The sequence below is a fragment of the Dreissena polymorpha genome, chromosome 2 (genome assembly GCF_020536995.1).
Source record: "Dreissena polymorpha isolate Duluth1 chromosome 2, UMN_Dpol_1.0, whole genome shotgun sequence".
Lineage (NCBI taxonomy): Eukaryota > Metazoa > Mollusca > Bivalvia > Myida > Dreissenidae > Dreissena > Dreissena polymorpha.
The window spans coordinates 24,643,811-24,660,475 of record NC_068356.1 but is presented as its reverse complement, the minus strand read 5'-3'; the positions used below and the strand labels follow the sequence as shown (position 1 = coordinate 24,660,475).

General features: G+C 37.7%; 2 protein-coding genes and 1 long non-coding RNA gene across 4 annotated transcripts in view; 2 read left to right on the top strand and 1 right to left on the bottom strand.

Annotated features, from left to right (window-relative positions):
• Positions 1 to 2,963, top strand: LOC127866281 (uncharacterized). The gene is made up of 2 exons (XR_008042941.1): positions 1 to 1,371; positions 1,524 to 2,963. It is a non-coding gene; the product is annotated as an uncharacterized LOC127866281 (long non-coding RNA).
• The window catches only part of LOC127866278 (golgin subfamily A member 6-like protein 7), a 64,196-nt gene extending 53,117 nt beyond the window's left edge, over positions 1 to 11,079 (bottom strand). Inside the window, exon 1 of one of the 2 annotated variants that reach the window (XM_052406719.1) lies at positions 11,036 to 11,079. The gene's annotated coding sequence lies outside the window, so the exon portion shown is untranslated. The remainder of the gene's footprint in view (positions 1 to 11,035) is intronic. The other variant, XM_052406724.1, reaches the window with a different exon arrangement.
• Positions 11,058 to 16,665, top strand: part of LOC127866276 (probable E3 ubiquitin-protein ligase HERC4) — a 48,485-nt gene continuing 42,877 nt past the window's right edge. Inside the window, exon 1 of the mRNA XM_052406715.1 lies at positions 11,058 to 11,170. The gene's annotated coding sequence lies outside the window, so the exon portion shown is untranslated. The remainder of the gene's footprint in view (positions 11,171 to 16,665) is intronic.

Genomic DNA, 16,665 nt, shown 5'->3' with positions numbered 1-16,665 from the left:
TACCCGAATTGACCACCACACCCTCACACTATACCACCCCACCTCCACCCAAAATTTCATTTTATTTTAATGGTTAAACCCCCTCCCCCTCCCCCCCCCCCCGATTTTATTTTTTTTCGCATTTTTTTTCCCCTTTTTTTGAAAATAATGTCATAAATGTCCACATTCCCATGCTATACACCCCTCTTCACTCCACCCCTCCCTCCTTTGTGATTGAAAATGAGAGTCCCTTCACCTTTAAAAAGAAAATAGATGAGCGGTCTGCACCCGCAAGGCGGTGCTCTTGTTTATATCTATTTCTTAATATTTTTCAGTAGTAATAATGTCTAAGAATGTATCTGGGTAGAATGAATATCTGTTCTTTTAAAGGTTGTAACTGATGCTCTATTTCTTTTGGACATGACATGTTACTGTCTCGTTTGTACAGAGATTCAATTAAATACTACATTTTATTATGTGTGATTCTATTTTTGTGTTCCAAATAGGCAGTCTGACATATTAGGTATATTGAAAACTCTTACATATAACATTTGTAAGTATCTGTTATTAATGACAGTTAAATGAAACAATGGTTGTATAGTTGTGTATATTACAAAGTATAATTATTGTTATATTTCGAAATTAGAATTATGTTTATATTTTAATTCACATACACTTTCAACTATAATTTGTAATAGTGCCGTTGCTACTTAAATTTTATGTGGTTTGGATGCACACTGTTATATTCTATGCTCCTTCAAAATACAATTAAGGTTTCACCTTAACGGTTATAACGCGAGTGAAAAGCAATATACACTGTTATCATGTGATTTAAAACAAGTTTTGTTCAATTATCTGTAAAGTTCATTCATAACTATTTTATAACATGTCTGCTTAATCCACTTACTATATTCAAGCATTTTGCATTATTGTTTTTGTTTAACACTAGAAACTGTTAAGTAAGGTATATATCTTGTTGTAACTTTAATTGCATTTATTATGTACTGCATATTAATTGTTGGGATAGTTCCGCATATGTAACATGTTTTTATTCACGTGTTTTTATGTCCCCCACTATAGTAGTGGGGGACATATTGTATTTGCCCTGTCTGTTGGTCTGTTGGTCTGTCTGTCTGTTTGCGCCAACTTTATTATTTTGCAATAACTTTAACTATATTGAAGATAGCAACTTCATATTTGGCATGCATGTGTATCTCATGAAGCTGCACATTTTGAGTGGTGAAAGGTCAAGGTCATCCTTCAAGGTCAGAGGACAAATATATGTGGCCCAAATCGCTTATTTTATAAATACTTTTGCAATATTGAAGATAGCAACTTGATATTTGGCATGCATGTGCATCTCATGGAGCTGCACATTTTGAGTGGTGAAAGGTCGAGGTCAAGGTCATCCTTGAAGGTCAGAGGTCAAATATATGTGGCCCAAATCGCTTATTTTATGAATACTTTTGCAATATTGAAGATAGCAACTTGATATTTGGCATGCATGTGTATCTCGTGGAGCTGCACATTTTGAGTGGTGAAAGGTCAAGGTCAAGGTCATCCTTCACAAGGTCAAGGTCATCCTACAAGGTCAAACATCATATAGGGGGACATTGTGTTTCACAAACGCATCTTGTTTAATCTGTCTTTGTGTTTTAACGGTCGCCTTTAATGGACTGTCAAAACTGTGTTTGAATGTATTTAATCAATTGCCATTATTATCTTTTTAATGAAGGTTATATTATAGTATCGTGTCTGTTCCTAGATGTATTCTACGACAATATGGCTGCATTTTTAGAACTGTTATGCACTGATTTACAACTATTATGTCACATTAAATACTGTACTTGTAACATCTATATTTTCATAGAGCATATTACATGACCTTTTGACCATCTACATTTTTTATTGCGTAGGTGGTCTGTTTATGGTTTATGAAATGCTTGTTTTTAATATCAAACGCAACCAGTTAAAACATTTTGTTTCTCGTGTTTGTTTAACTACAGACACCTTTTCATAATGTCATAATATCAGTTTCATTAAATAATATATTGTACTATGTGCAGAGCCTTTGAGCTGCCTATATTTTTGTTTCGCAAAGGTAGCAAGCAAGGGCTAATTCTTATGAAATTGATACAAGCATGAAAAAAGCATAATTGATATTTAGTTAAATACTGTTTGCTATCACGTGAAACGAAATTTGTTACGCGGGGTAAGTAAAACGTGTTATTATTGTGACAATTGTCATGTGAAGACCCAATATATGTACAATATGCTTATTTGATATTTTGTTGTCATAATTAAGCTCCATTACAAATGATGTAATACGACCTATTCAATTACATATATACTATCAATGGTTATTAATATAATTATACCTATATTTATGCCCCTCTTCGAAGAAGAGGGGGTATATTGCTTTGCTCATGTCGGTCGGTCTGTTGGTCGGTCGGTCCGTACACCAGGTGGTTTCCGGATGATAACTCAATAACGCTTGGGCCTAGGATCATGAAACTTCATAGGAACATTGATCTTTACTCGCAGATGACCCCTATTGATTTTTAGGTCACAAGGTCAAAGGTCAAGGTCACAGTGACAAAAATCATATACACACAATGGCTGCCACTACAACGGACAGTCCATATGGGGGGCATGCATGTTTTACAAACAGCCCTTGTTTTTATATTGCATTAAATTGAGTTTATTAGCCTCATACACTCTGACGCACTTAGGATATATTTAATTACATGTATACTTTCGATAATTATTTATGTTCTAGTGTAATGTATAATAACTCATAATGTATAATAATTCATGTATGCACCGTTGTAACCAAACGATTTTATTTCTTTGCATAACTTTATTTTGTATAAACATAAACTGTGTATTGTGGAAACACTGTATCATGTATGCTTGATTTGTCCACTTGGGCTTTTGGCTTTCTGGATGGATTGTTTAATAAACTATGTTCTAAAAAATGCAAAGGTTTCGTGTCCGCTCAATTATTTTGCTATGTATGGTCTGATTAAAATATTACTTGGCATGAGTATTAACCACAAGAGTATATGTGAAATACTCAACAGCCAGATGTCAAGGTCAAACGGTGCTATATAACTTTGACAATAATCAATGTAAATACCAGTGTTTGGTGTCCAATAAATCATTTTGCCGTGCATGGTCCATTTTAATGACAATTGGCATAAGAAAAAAACACAATACATGTTGTTTGATATGACACGTGAAAGACTCGAGATGCTGATGTCAAGGTCAAGGTAAAAAGGTGCTTTGGAACTTTGACAAAAAAAAAACAATGTAACAATGTGATCATCACAGTGTTTTGTTTCCACTAAATAACTTTGCTAATGTTTGGATTTTTATAATACTTGTCATAACTAATAGCCACAAGTATGATGTGATGCGCAAAAGGCTCAAGGTGCTGATGTGAAGCTCAAACGGTGCTATTGAACTTTCACAAAAAACAATAAAAAATTCTAAATTTTTCAGTTGTTCGTGAACGCTAAATAACTTCACTATACACAATATAAATGGTTGTCGCGTAAAAGACTCGTAATGCTGATGTCTTCTTTTATTTCATAATCTTTGTAATTGTTATCAAGACATTTCTTTTTCATTTATACCAATACTGTTGTCATGTTATTGGGCGTGCTTTTAAAACTGAGCCACGTATTGCGAAAACGGGTCTTATGTCTGAGGTGATCCGACAAGCCTGCCATTCGACTTTTGAAATTTAAAATTACACAACTTTTGAAACTATAATTAATTTTGATGTTATTGTGTTATATATCATGGGCACAACTCTTAAATTGTATTGCATTATGTCATTATGCTATGTATTATGGGCCGGAGGCCTTGATTTACTCCATTAACTGTTCTGTTCTGTTCTGTTCTGTCAAGTCCTGAAGATCAAGGTCCAATGGTGTTTTTGCACTGTGACAAACATAACTAATAAGTCCGAATCAACACCGGGGTTCATGTCCGCAAAAAAACACCATACATGGTCGGGATTTTAATAATACTTGGCGAGAGTAATACCCACACGTGAATAATATGTCTCGTGAAAGACGCATGATGATACAGATAAACGTTGCTTTTGAACTTTGACAAAAATCGATGTAAAATTAAATGTCATCATCAAAGTGGTTTTTGTTCACCATATAGCGTCGCTATACATGGTCGTATTTTAATGCTCCTTGATATAAATAACAACCACAGTAGTATTGTGTGTCGCATGTGATAATCGAGGTGCTGATATCAAGATAAAAAAAGTATTTTTATAACGTTGACAATTCAATGAAAAAAAGTTATTACAATGTTTTTGGTTCACGCAGTGATATCGTCATTCTTAACTTGATTTTCAAATTACTTATGTTGCGGTGCCAGGCATCCGTGTATCGTTTTTTTTTCATCTTAATGTAATTAATTGTGATATGTTGTATTTTCTGATCGCACTCATTCACGAATCATCATACTCGCCCTGGGAGAGGCAACGTCGCACATTGCGTATAATTTTTACACTTACACACCTCTAGATTCAAACAAGCGTATTGCAATTATCAGCTTATTTTACAGAACAGTCCATGGAAAAAGCACAAAAACGTAAAAACAGTAGTAACAACTCTAGTAGTAGCAATGGACCAAATCAAAGCGCCGAAGGCACTGAAATAGTTCGCTGTTGTCGTCCTTGATTAGCTTGTGCGCTTTCCACAGGCTCATCAGTGTGCACAGGCTAATCTTGTTTTACATGCATTAAGCACCGTTTTCCCTGAAAGCAGCCGATATGTACAGATTTCAATGATAACCACAAGACTGGCCAATTACATCTTACAAGCTGGTAAATACAGTCACTGCAGTTTAGTAGAACAGACGCTTCTTAGCATATGTCGTCTGCAGTGCAGATAGGCAGCGGTAATCGTTCCTAGCATAGTGAGTTGCGCTTCTTAGCGTTAGCGTAGCTTAGGCTTCCAAGCACATACTGATTGCAAAACATGGTCTGTAAATTCATTCAGCCGCTAACGCGACCAACTAAAAATGAACAGAAGATAGCTGCCAAAAACAAGGGTATTGCCAAAAACAAGGGTATTTCTGGTGGGTCGAATGAGTCAACAAAGAGTGTAGTGAGTGAAATAGGCAGTGTTAATTGCAAAGTGAGTGACGCTATCCATGGTGCTCATTCCGTGTTATTCAGTGACCCTGTCATGGATAACTCGGTGTTCGCATCAAGTGCAGGAGAGGCCGGAAATGGAACAGAGAGACGCATCATATCACAGGTCAGCCACCCACCAACTCTGTAATAAGAGTTTCATAGTATCCATAACACCAAAAAGATGTTGCCCATTTTCTGTTAATGCCCCGCAGCGTATTGTTGCACTCATTCACATGCCTCAGACTGCACGATGGTTTATACTCGCTCGTGGACAGACACCGTTGCGCGTTTGAGGATAAATAGAACTCAAAATAGATATAGCACTTTCTGTACTATGGAAACAATTAAGTCCAATCCGGTAGAGCACAGGTGGTGTGAATGGTCCGAAATGAAATATTTTACGGAATCACACGCCTAGCATATGTCCGATACACCCTGGCCAGGAAATCCCAACTAGATTATGCACATTCTGTGCCATTCACCCGTGCAATTGAAAATAGTACTCCAAATAGATATAACACGTGCGTTGTTTTTGCACCGAGGCGTGTTATGTGAGTTATTTACAAGCCTTTAAATTAACAGTGGTAAATACTGGCAGAGAGCAAGACATCGTTGGACATCGAAGCAAAATGTGTACATATGCATTGCCTTTGCACCATGGTCATGTAATTCCAACTAGATATTGCACATTGCGCGCTATATATATCGCAACATATAACACCAAAAAGATGTTGCCCATATTCTGTTAATGCCCCGCAGCGTATTGCTGCACTCATTCACATGCCTCAGACTGCATGATGGTTTATACCCGCTCGTGGACAGACACCGTTGCGCGTTTGAGGATAAATAGAACTCAAAATAGATATAGCACTTTCTGTACTATGGAAAAAATCAAGTCCAATCCGATAGAGCACAGGTGGTGTGAATGGTCCGAAATGAAATATTTTACGGAATCACACGCCTAGCATATGTCCGATACACCCTGGTCAGGAAATCCCAACTAGATTATGCACATCCTTTGCCATTCACCCGTGCAATTGAAAATAGTACTCCAAACAGATATAACACGTGCGTTGTTTTTGCACCGAGGCGTGTTATGTGAGTTATTTACAAGCCTTTAAATTAACAGTGGTAAATACTGGCAGAGAGCAAGACATCGTTGGACATCGAAGCAAAATGTGTACATATGCATTGCCTTTGCACCATGGTCATGTAATTCCAACTAGATATTGCACATTGCGCGCTACATATACCGCAACATATAACACCAAAAAAGATGTTGCCCATATTCTGTTAATGCCCCGCAGCGTATTGTTGCACTTATTCACATGCCTCAGACTGCACGATTGTTTGTACCCGCTCGTGGACAGACACCGTTGCGCGTTTGAGGATAAATAGAACTCAAAATAGATATAGCACTTTCTGTACTATGGAAACAATCAAGTCCAATCCGATAGAGCACAGGTGGTGTGAATGGTCCGAAATGAAATATTTTACGGAATCACACGCCTAGCATATGTCCGATACACCCTGGTCAGGAAATCCCAACTAGATTATGCACATTCTGTGCCATTCACCCGCGCAATTGAAAATAGTACTCCAAATAGATATTACACGTGCGTTGTTTTTGCGCCAAGGCGTGTTGTGTGAGTTATTTACAAGCCTTTAACTTTACAGTGGTAACTACTGGCAGAGAGCAAGACATCGTTGGACATCGAAGCAAAATATGTACATATGCATTGCCTTTGCACCATGGTTATGTAATTCCAACTAGATATTGCACATTGCGCGCTATATATATCGCAACATATAACACCAAAAAGATGTTGCCCATATTCTGTTAATGCCCCGCAGCGTATTGCTGCACTCATTCACATGCCTCAGCCTGCATGATGGTTTATACCCGCTCGTGGACAGACACCGTTGCGCGTTTGAGGATAAATAGAACTCAAAATAGATATAGCACTGTCTGTACAATGGAAAAAATCAAGTCCAATCCGATAGAGCACAGGTGAATGGTCCGAAATGAAATATTTTACGGAATCACACGCCTAGCATATGTCCGATACACCCTGGTCAGGAAATCCCAACTAGATTATGCACATTCTTTGCCATTCACCCGTGCAATTGAAAATAGTACTCCAAATAGATATAACACGTGCGTTGTTTTTTCACCGAGGCGTGTTGTGTGAGTTATTTACAAGCCTTTAAATTAACAGTGGTAAATACTGGCAGAGAGCAAGACATCGTTGGACATCGAAGCAAAATGTGTACATATGCATTGCCTTTGCACCATGGTCATGTAATTCCAACTAGATATTGCACATTGCGCGCTATATATACCGCAACATATAACACCAAGAAAGATGTTGCCCATATTCTGTTAATGCCCCGCAGCGTATTGTTGCACTTATTCACATGCCTCAGACTGCACGATGGTTTATACCCGCTCGTGGACAGACACCGTTGCGCGTTTGAGGATAAATAGAACTCAAAATAGATATAGCACTTTCTGTACTATGGAAACAATCAAGTCCAATCCGGTAGAGCACAGGTGATGTGAATGGTCCGAAATGAAATATTTTACGGAATCACACGCCTAGCATATGTCCGAACACCCTGGCCAGGAAATCCCAACTAGATTATGCACATTCTGTGCCATTCACCCGTGCAATTGAAAATAGTACTCCAAATAGATATTACACGTGCGTTGTTTTTGCGCCAAGGCGTGTTGTGTGAGTTATTTACAAGCCTTTAACTTTACAGTGGTAAATACTGGCAGAGAGCAAGACATCGTTGGACATCGAAGCAAAATATGTACATATGCATTGCCTTTGCACCATGGTTATGTAATTCCAACTAGATATTGCACATTGCGCGCTATATATATATCGCAACATATAACACCAAAAAGATGTTGCCCATATTCTGTTAATGCCCCGCAGCGTATTGCTGCACTCATTCACATGCCTCAGACTGCATGATGGTTTATACCCGCTCGTGGACAGACACCGTTGCGCGTTTGAGGATAAATAGAACTCAAAATAGATATAGCACTTTCTGTACTATGGAAAAAATCAAGTCCAATCCGATAGAGCACAGGTGGTGTGAATGGTCCGAAATGAAATATTTTACGGAATCACACGCCTAGCATATGTCCGATACACCCTGGTCAGGAAATCCCAACTAGATTATGCACATCCTTTGCCATTCACCCGTGCAATTGAAAATAGTACTCCAAATAGATATAACACGTGCGTTGTTTTTTCACCGAGGCGTGTTGTGTGAGTTATTTACAAGCCTTTAAATTAACAGTGGTAAATACTGGCAGAGAGCAAGACATCGTTGGACATCGAAGCAAAATGTGTACATATGCATTGCCTTTGCACCATGGTCATGTAATTCCAACTAGATATTGCACATTGCGCGCTATATATACCGCAGCATATAACACCAAAAAAGATGTTGCCCATATTCTGTTAATGCCCCGCAGCGTATTGTTGCACTTATTCACATGCCTCAGACTGCACGATGGTTTATACCCGCTCGTGGACAGACACCGTTGCGCGTTTGAGGATAAATAGAACTCAAAATAGATATAGCACTTTCTGTACTATGGAAACAATCAAGTCCAATCCGGTAGAGCACAGGTGATGTGAATGGTCCGAAATGAAATATTTTACGGAATCACACGCCTAGCATATGTCCGAACACCCTGGTCAGGAAATCCCAACTAGATTATGCACATTCTGTGCCATTCACCCGCGCAATTGAAAATAGTACTCCAAATAGATATTACACGTGCGTTGTTTTTGCGCCAAGGCGTGTTGTGTGAGTTATTTACAAGCCTTTAACTTTACAGTGGTAAATACTGGCAGAGAGCAAGACATCGTTGGACATCGAAGCAAAATATGTACATATGCATTGCCTTTGCACCATGGTTATGTAATTCCAACTAGATATTGCACATTGCGCGCTATATATATCGCAACATATAACACCAAAAAGATGTTGCCCATATTCTGTTAATGCCCCGCAGCGTATTGTTGCACTCATTCACATGCCTCAGACTGCATGATGGTTTATACCCGCTCGTGGACAGACACCGTTGCGCGTTTGAGGATAAATAGAACTCAAAATAGATATAGCACTTTCTGTACTATGGAAAAAATCAAGTCCAATCCGATAGATCACAGGTGGTGTGAATGGTCCGAAATGAAATATTTTACGGAATCACACGCCTAGCATATGTCCGATACACCCTGGTCAGGAAATCCCAACTAGATTATGCACATTCTGTGCCTTTCACCCGTGCAATTGAAAATAGTACTCCAAATAGATATAACACGTGCGTTGTTTTTGCACCGAGGCGTGTTGTGTGAGTTATTTACAAGCCTTTAAATTAACAGTGGTAAATACTGGCAGAGAGCAAGACATCGTTGGACATCGAAGCAAAATGTGTACATATGCATTGCCTTTTTGCACCATGGTTATGTAATTCCAACTAGATATTGCACATTGCGCGCTATATATATATCGCAACATATAACACCAAAAAGATGTTGCCCATATACTGTTAATGCCCCGCAGCGTATTGTTGCACTCATTCACATGCCTCAGACTGCACGATTGTTTGTACCCGCTCGTGGACAGACACCGTTGCGCGTTTGAGGATAAATAGAACTCAAAATAGATATAGCACTTTCTGTACTATGGAAAAAATCAAGTCCAGTCCGATAGAGCACAGGTGGTGTGAATGGTCCGAAATGAAATATTTTACGGAATCACACGCCTAGCATATGTCCGATACACCCTGGTCAGGAAATCCCAACTAGATTATGCACATTCTGTGCCTTTCACCCGTGCAATTGAAAATAGTACTCCAAATAGATATTACACGTGCGTTGTTTTTGCGCCGAGGCGTGTTGTGTGAGTTATTTACAAGCCTTTAACTTTACAGTGGTAAATACTGGCAGAGGGTAAGACATCGTTGCACATCGTTGGTCATGTAACTCCAACTAGATATTGCACATTGCTCTATCGGAAAATATAACACCACAAGATGTTGCACATATTCTGCTTATGCCCCGTTGTGTATTGTTGCACTCAATCACATGCCTCAGACTTGACAATGGATTATACCCGCTCGGGGACAGACAACGTTGCGCGTTTTAGTATAATTTATACACATATATTGCCATAAACGCTGTTCAATTATTTCCAAAAAGTGCACGATTCATGGTTTCGGCACATATAACTCCAAATAGACATGGCGCATGTGTTATTTTTGCTCTGAAGCGCATTGTATAGCTCCTTCACATACCTTTAACTTGACAAAGGTTGACTCTCGCTCAAAGAAATACAATGTTGCATATCTCAGTAGAATTTATTCACAATAATATTGCGCGCTATCGAATAATATAGCACCACATATTTGTTACATGCTCCGTAGTGTATCGTTGCACTCTTCCACACGCCTTATACTTGACAACGTATGATACTCGCTCGGAAAAAAAACGTTTAACGTCTGAGTATAATTTATACACATTTATTATATATTTTTACAAATTCGCTAACGGAAATCATATCCTTCTGCTAACGTTAACCGGTAATTAAGCGTCCATAGACCGTTTGTACCTGTGGCCTTCTCGACTCGTGTTTGAAGCAAACGCAAAATAGTTCCCGTAATAGATTAAAAACTTGAGATTTAAATTTTTAAACGCATACATATGGTAACTAATTTTATCATAATATCTGATTTTTAATAAGAATCCTTCATCCGTATACAATATCTTTGTAAACAATATTTATTGTATCAATCCTCATTTGATTGACGTGTAATATCTATTGGTACCGTTATTTGTGTCATATCTATATTGAATACAATGACACCCTATTTCCTGGTTCTTGGAGGATTACATAAGGTTATAGACAACTAAATTTCTAAAAAATATTTGCGCTGTGTAACCATCGAGAAATCTAGAAAAAAGTTACTCTAAACTAATGTCTGAACATAAAGATTGAACGGTAAATTTTGAAGTATTATAACATTTTTTATGCTTCGCATGTGATTTACAAATATAATTTATCTTAATCTGCTATCACTGCATTTGTAACATGTTTTCGCGATGCAGTTTTGTTTGTAGACAGGATTAGTTGTTGACAGTTAACAGTGATTAGTTATTGAAAACAAATACATTCTATACACAATATTTGTCCATAAATTTGTCCGTGTGGTACATGTGATAAACCTGTGACAAGAAAAATGGGATGATCATGATATAATGTGGGAAACGTTTAACCAGTGGTATCACATCAACTGTCAAGAAGTACAGTACATACGCAAACATATAACAAACTGAATAATTCTGCAATAGTTTTGGACTGTAGTGTGTGTGACAATCCAAACTACAGCTCGGTATGCTTTGACCTGGTACTGAGCACCCGAAATCAGTTTATTGTTTTATTTAATATTCGCTTGATAGCCCCATTGCAAAGCAGAACATGAAACCGTTACATTCATATACACCGGATAGAAGTAAAAAAGCTAAACCAAAGAAATGTACCCCTCTGAAAGTATTAAATGTAAATTTCCAATCTATCAAGGCCAAACAGTGTCGACTACATAACCTTATTGATATCACTAAACCAGATGTAGTGATAGGGACTGAAACTTGGCTTGATCCTTCAATTCCAGATAACCAAATATTGCCACCGTACTTCAAAATATATAGGATAGATAGACCCTCAAAAGGGGGTGGAGTGATAATCGCTATACGACATGAGTTCCTTAGCTCTCCAGTACCAGAGCTTGAAACAAAGTGTGAAATTATTTGGGCCAAACTACAGCTTGTAGGTCAATTATAATCCGAAAACATCTAACGCGAGCAGCTTGAAAGAACTGGAAACAAGTCTTAACCTAGTTTCTCGAATTCAAAACGCTTTTATTCTTGTTGGAGGTGACTTCAATCTTCCTGAATGGGACTGGAAAAGCAAATGCTTAAAACCAAACACCTTGTATGCAGAAAACCACTATTTGTTTGGGGATATTTTGGATAACAACAGTCTTACACAGCTTGTCGAGGAACCAACCAGAGACAAAACACATTAGACCTTATCGTCACTAGTTACCCAAACAACTTCCCTCGCTTGGATGTAATCCCTGGTGTGTCTGACCATGACATTGTTTATACAGAGATAGATATAACGCCGTCTGTTTATACAGAGATAGATATAATGCCGTCGGAACGAAAAATTCCTCTTTATAAAAAGGGTGACTGGGACAAAATCCGTTAAGATCTTGAAGACACTCTATCGGAAATAACAGACCTGGATTCAAAGGGAGCGAATATCAATGAACTTTAGAACAAATTCAAAAATGATCTGGAAAAATCTATCGAAAAGTATATTCCTCACAAAATGGCAAGAACAAAGGACAAACTTCCATGGATTACTGTTGAAATTAAGAAGCTGATTAAGAAGCGAGACCGTTACTATAATCAGCAGATGACCAAATTGTGAAAAAATACAAAGAACTTAAATGACTTGTGCAAAGGATGTTAAGACGTGCATATTGGGGTTGCATTGAACATATAGTTACAAAATGTACTCCGGATGACAACAATCAATTTTCAGGACTGAATTTTTTTTGGACATACATCAAACATAAAAGAAGTGACAGCGGTGGAGTTTTGTCCTTGAAGAGTGAAGGCACCTTATACACCGACCCAAAGGAAAGAGTGAACATCTTGAACTCTCAGTTTAAGTCAGCATTCAGTGAAAGTGAGGACATTTCCAATACTGAATTCAAACAACAGTGTAAAATGGAAGAATCATACCCCCCTATTGAACCATTAAATATCACATTGAAGGGCATCAAAAAACTTCTAAAAAATCTAAATCCTTTTAAAGTGGCAGGATTGATAATATAAAGCCAAAAGTTTTGAAAGAACTTGCTGTTCATATAGCCCCAATTCTACTCATCATATTCAAAAGGAGAATTGAAACTGGATCTGTGCCAAAAGACTGGAAACTAGCAACTGTGTCACCAATATTTAAAAAGGGTCCAAGATATAAAGCTGAGAACTATCCACCAGTCAACCTCACATGCATTTGCTGTAAAATAATGGAGCACATTGTAACCAGCCACATAATGAAACACTCTGACCAAAACAATATCCTATACCCCCTACAACACGGATTCAGAAAAGGTTGTTCATGTGAAATGCAACTCATAGAGTTTATAGACGATATCACTTCAAACATGGAGGATGGTAAACAAACGGATGTGTTAGTGATGGACTTTTTTAAAGCGTTCGATAAGGTAGATCATTGTCTCTTACTGAAAAATCTTGAACATTATGGAATAAATGGCAAATTAAATGACTGGATAAAAAGCTTTCTTAGTGGAAGATCACAAACAGTAGTCGTGGAGGGCGAAAGATCCGACAGTGTAACAGTTGATTCCGGAACTCCCCAAGGCTCAGCAATCTCCCCGTCACTATTTCTGTTTTACATAAAACACTCTCCCAGAAAATCTAACATCAAAAATTAGGCTCTTCGCGGAGGACACAATAGTATACTTAACAATAACTTGTACAGCTGATGCTGAAACACTACAAAGAGACTTGAACTTACTTGCTAACTGGGAAAAATGTTGGAAGATGGTTTTCCATCCAGAATGCAATGTTATATCTATAACGAGAAAACATCAACCCATTTAATACAATTACACCCTCCATGGACATTATACTAGAATCTGTTGAAAGTGTTAAATACCTAGGTGTTACCATCATATCTGACTCAGAGTTCCGATGGACTTGCCACATCGCTAACATCTGTGCGAAAGCGAATAGCCAAATTGGATTCTTAAAAAGAAACCTAAACATAGCCTCAACATCGCTGAAAGAAATGGCATTCAAATCAATAGTTAGACCATGTGTTGAGTATTCAGGAACTGTCTGAGACCCATACACGACAGTGGACATAGAGAAAATTGAAATGGTGCAAAGGAGGGGCGCCAGATATGTATTAAATAGACATGGGAATAGATCAAGCGTTACAGATATGTTTCAACAACTAAATTGGGAATCCCTTGAGACAAGGAGGAAGGAAGCCAGACTTTTAATGCTATACAAATCGAAAACGAAAAAGTTGCCATCAATAAAGAACATCGCTTAATGCCACCAAGAAGACTCACCCGTAGCATGCATGAAAAAACCTTCCAAATTCCATCATGTAAAAATGACTATAGACTCGACTCATTTTTCCCAAGGACCATCAGAGATTGGAACAAGCTGCAGCCTGACATTGTATCCGCGGGGTCAATTGAGTCAGGTTTTTTTTGGCCCGATTTTATAGCAGAAATTGGGCTATGTTCCCAATCCCAAAAAGTATACTTTTTTCCCAAAATGTGGCAAAAAATTCCCAATTTCCAAAAAAAAACAAAAAAAATTTTTAAATATTTTTTTAGAAAGAAATCTTATGTGTATTTTATCTCAATTTTAATTCAATTACATCTAAAAAAGTATTATATGATTTTTTTCTGTTAATTTGAATGATTATAAAGAGTTATATCAAATTTAGTATTTCCCTAATCAGTGGACTTTTCGTGTGGAAAAAAAGGCTAATTAATTTATTTTCCCAATTTCATGAAAATGCCGATAAAATTCCCAATTCCAAAGCCATGGGCTATCTTCCCAAAAAGTGGAAAAAAACCCTGATTGAGTGCTTCAAAGCTCAATTGGCCAAACACTTAATATAAACTGTAAAGTACTTTAATCTGTAAATTGTGGACTTTTAATCGTTTATTCTGCAACTTTTCTTCAACACCCACGCTACGACATAATGATCAACGAGTTGATTGTGGTCGTCAACCGGTAGAAGTAGAAGTACAGAAGGGAAAATTAGAATATATGCTATTCCACAAGTTTAATTTTTAAAAGTCTAAAAGGGTACTCTGGCTAAGCAATAATTGTTTTGGCGGTTTTCTTGCAGTCATTTTGAATAAGATATTAACAAATTTGAACAAATAAATCTTTTATTGCAATAGCTATATCACGATCATGTCACAAATGTCAAAACTTTGGTTTTGGAAATTAACATTTTATTGTAGGGTTGTAACCCATGAACGCTAGTTTCTCAAAGCGCCTTCAATATTTTACCGATCTCTAATATATTTGGCATGAAGGTACCTTGCATGGACGTCTACTTTTTGATGAGGTTTGAGGTCACTGGGGTCAAGGTCACTGAGGCTAATAATAGATTTTCTCACGGTCACACTTTGGTTACAGTTTCTCATAGCGAACATAAGGGGAGCATCCATTGTTTTCAAAGATGCTTGTTTTTAATTGTTGTAAGACTAATTCATAAGCCTTGCAAGAATTTATGCTTTTTATACCCCCATTACCATTGGTAATGGGAGCTATATAGGAGTCACTTTGTCGGTCTGTCTGTTGGTCTGTCCCGAAATCTTGTGCGGGTAAAAACTATGTTGTTCATTGTGAGATTTTAAAATCATTTGGCACATTTGTTCACCATAATTGGACGGTGTGTCGTGCGAAAGAATTACGTCGATTTCTCCAAGGTCAAGGTCACACTGTGAGTTCAAGGGTCAAAAATGACCATAAATGAGCTTGTCTGGGCCATAACTATGTGGTTCATTGCGAGATTTAAAATTCATTTGGCACATTTGTTCACCATCATTTGACGGTGTGTCACGTGAAAGAATTTCGTTGATATCTCCAAGGGCAAGGTCACACTTTGAGTTCAAAGGTAAAAAAAGGCCATAAATGAGCTTGTCCGGGCCATAACTATGTCGTTCATTGTGAGATTTTCAAATCATTTGGCACATTTGTTCATCATCATTGGACATTGTGTCGAGCGGAAAAATTACATGGATATCTCCAAGGTCAAGGTCACACTGAGTTCAAAGGTCAAAAATGGCCATAATTGATAATGGCATGATAATTCTAAAAAATTGCCATAAATTAGATTCTCTTGTTTTGTGAAGACAGCATGCAAAATAGTCTGTGTCAATGCGGCATGTGGGGGTATATGTCACATCTGTGACAAAGCTCTAGTTTAAGTTACGGTTCAACTGGAATTATTGCTTTCTATACTGTTTTCATTGTCAATACTTATATCTTCATGCCCACTACTGCCAACAGATTGCAGGGCAGATTTTCATTCTTTTTGGGACTGAAATGCCACCCCATTCCTCCAACAAAAAGCAACCCCCACGGTGCCACCCCGTATATTAACAAAATCCATTAGAAAAAAGTAAGTTTGTTTAGATTTGTATGTCCCCCACCCACTATAGTGTGGGACATATTGTTTTTGCCCTGTCTGTTGGTGTGTTTGTTTGCCCCAACTTTAACATTTTGCTATAACTTTTGCAATATTGAAGATAGCAACTTCATATTTGGCATGCATGTGTATCTCATGGAGCTGCACATTTTGAGTGGTGAAAGGTCAAAGGTCAAATATATAGCTTAAAAGTGGTGATGAATGGGACATAGTTT